Below are 3,282 nucleotides of genomic sequence, written 5' to 3' on the forward strand. Positions count from 1 at the left end.
ATGCACGTTCTGCATGTTTATCAAGTGATCTAAACTGGGATTTCATTTAATTTTTGTTTGCTGCTAGAATGAAAAGACCTTTGCTTACTATTGAAATATGGTTTACACTTTTAAAAGTTTATGTGACTGAGTGGCTTCTAAACTACCTACCACAAACACTTTACTATCCTGAAAACAATTCTGAAAACGTTTTTCCTCTTTTTTTTTAAAGATCAGTGTCTCTTTATCAAAACAAAACAAAACAAAACAAAACAAAACAAAACAAAACAAAACAAAACAAAACAAAACAAAACAAAACAAAAAAACAAACAAGAAAACCAACTGCTCTGTTTTTATTGGACACTAGATGGTGCTGCTGCACCACAAATTTAATCTGTTTCAATACAGCTTGACCAGAGTTGCAGTGTTCACAACCAAATAAACATAGTAGAATAAAGATGGCTAAATATCACTTTGATTTAAAAGGTTATTATTTCTACTTCTTGCATTATCTGTATTTTATTTCTAGAACTCCAAAGGAGAAAAATTTTCCCCCAAATTTACCATCTTTGGAGACAAATTACAAGTGACTTAAATGAAAAGTCATCAGCCTTTGAATGCTAATAATGATGAGTTGAAGGGTATGCACTAAAATACTTGGGTCAATATAAAAATCCACATCCCAGCCGATTTTATATAAGGACACTTACCAATTTTAAAGACTGAACTATTATCCATTTAACATAAACCAAATATTTTCCCATTTAGATTTCTCCCAACAAAATGTCATCATCGTGCTTTCTACGACGGATGAGGAGGTTGCCATCAAATTAGCGGTCACCTTGAGCATCAGAGAGAGCAGAATATTTTAAAAGAAATATAAGGAGGATCATAAAAGCTCTGCAGTCTGTCATGGTCATCTCCTGATAATAGACCTAAAGGCTACAATAAGGCCAGGCTTTGCTTGATTATGCATATTAATGACACCTCAAGAATTCTCCACAAAAATCTCCTTTCAGTGGGTGAAGAGGGCAAATGGCAATAAATGCCTGAATTTATTCACTTTAGAAATAATTCCTTTAATCAGTGGAGGAAACTTTCATGAGACTGGTAGGCCAGGCTGCTTGAATTCTTAAATAATTTAACTAAATCAATTTTATATGTAATATGATCACTTACCCACTAAAATAACTTCTCCTTTAGGAATGGTTGAGGCCATAAGCTTGAGAACACTTGTGTTATAATTAAGGAATAAGAAAAAACAATTGCTTTTCCATGTTTAGTCTGGGGAAAAGTAACTGCAGGTGGCATACACAACAGTGCAGGTTTTCGACAACTGGGCTGCCTACTGGCCCAGCGTTATACTCCGAGGCTAACTGATCTGGGATTTTGTTGAAGAGCTCGAGATAACACAAAGAAAACTTCAAACAGCCTTCTTATTGTGCTCTATTCTTCTGGGCAAGCTGATTACAGTTAAGGATAAAAGTTGTTCCTATACAGTAAACTAATGCGGAAAATCAGAGAGCGCTAATTAAGTCATGGGGGATCTGAGGCGGTCGGCTTGGTTGTGTTCCCCAACACCCAGACCATGGGGGTTTAGTGGAAACTTCACAGCCCAACAGCAGTCAGCATCAAAGGTGTTTATTGTCAGCTGAATGTCCGGTAGAGGCATGAACCACCAGATCTTCAGAGCCACCTGGGAAAAAAGAGCTGAAACTATACAGCCTCTTCGCTTGTTTTCTTCGTGCCTTCTCTCCATCTCACTGCTTCTGGCAGATATTGCAAATTTGCATCAAATACCATTAAAAAAAAAAAAAAAAAAAATCAATAAAATTACCAATTTTTTTTATTCTTTTATTTCCTTCGTTGCAAAGAAAATGTGGCAGTTTAGATTAATTCTCCATGCAAAATGTAACAAATTGTGTGCAGGTGACCCTGACTTTCAGGTCAGTGTCAGCATTCTTTGTCTGATCTTCACATTTATTTTCGATAGATTGGATTTTACGCTGTTTAAGCAGAGACGCTGCATGCTCTGAAGCTGCCCACGACTTCAGTAGACACTGCATAAACTAGACAGTTGGATTTGTGTTTGTCTACATTTCAATGAGCCGAAGATTCTATATAATGTGTGTGTTAGTAATATATATTTTTATTCTTTTTGTCTTTGCATGAAATAAAGAAAAGCCTACATAAGTAACAGTTGATGTGTGATTCCTTTTTATGCTGCTGGATTTGTAATTTGTCCTTGTGGTAGCTGTACTTCTTTGTGTTTTCACATTTTTTACATGCATCATTCTTATTTTTTTTTTTGTATTTTCCATACATGCTTTTTATTTTTATTTTTATCTTTATTTTAGTTTGTATATATTTTTAATTAACAAGAAACTGAAAAAAATCACCTCACACCCCATTGAACTTAGTTTTTATATGACCAGTACTGTTTATATTTATGAACATACGTTTAATTGAGTTATCTATGTATTCAGGCCTTTGTTTTGCATCTTAAAACATAATACAAATGAAAAAAGCTGTTTCTGGAGGAATTTAAAAAATCCCATGGGAAATTTAAGCAAAATGTTATGTTATTGTTTGTTTAATTATTGTAGCAATGTATATAGATTTAGTTACTGTGCTGTAGTTTATGCACACACACGAACACATGATCCACACACAGATGCATGTATCCTTTACCTGTTTTCTGATCATTACGAGCGCCTGTCCCACTGCCTGTTGCCAACTGCAAATCACAAGTTAGTAGCCCAAGAGTTAAAACGGTGCTCAGCTCATTCAGTCCACTGTGCGTGTGTTTTTGTGTTTGTGTGTGTGTTGGGGGGAGGGGTGGAGAGTCTGGTAGAAAACCTTTAATCCGGGTGCTGTCAGGCCCAAACCCGGCTTGACGTCCCATTGATGTGGAACAGAACAAAACACAGGGCCCCTTCCTAAGCTCCCACTGGTTTGCACACACAAACATATGCACACACACACACACACACACACACACACACACACACACACACACACACACACACACACACACACACGCTGGTCCTCCTCTAAAGCCCCCAGCTTGGGCCCCCACTCTGAAACTGGGAAGGGCATTCCATAGCCTAAGCACATGCGCGTGTATACCCAAACTCACACACTCACACACACACATGCATGCATGAAAGAACACAATATTAACACCTTGAGTGCTGTGGTGCAGTTTGCAAGTGGATACATATTCATTTCCAGATGTAAATGTGTGTGTGTGTGTGTGGAAGGAGGGGTTGTTAGATTGTCTTAGCACCATTCTATTTCTTA

This window comes from Melanotaenia boesemani, chromosome 3 (assembly GCF_017639745.1).
Source record: "Melanotaenia boesemani isolate fMelBoe1 chromosome 3, fMelBoe1.pri, whole genome shotgun sequence".
NCBI lineage: Eukaryota > Metazoa > Chordata > Actinopteri > Atheriniformes > Melanotaeniidae > Melanotaenia > Melanotaenia boesemani.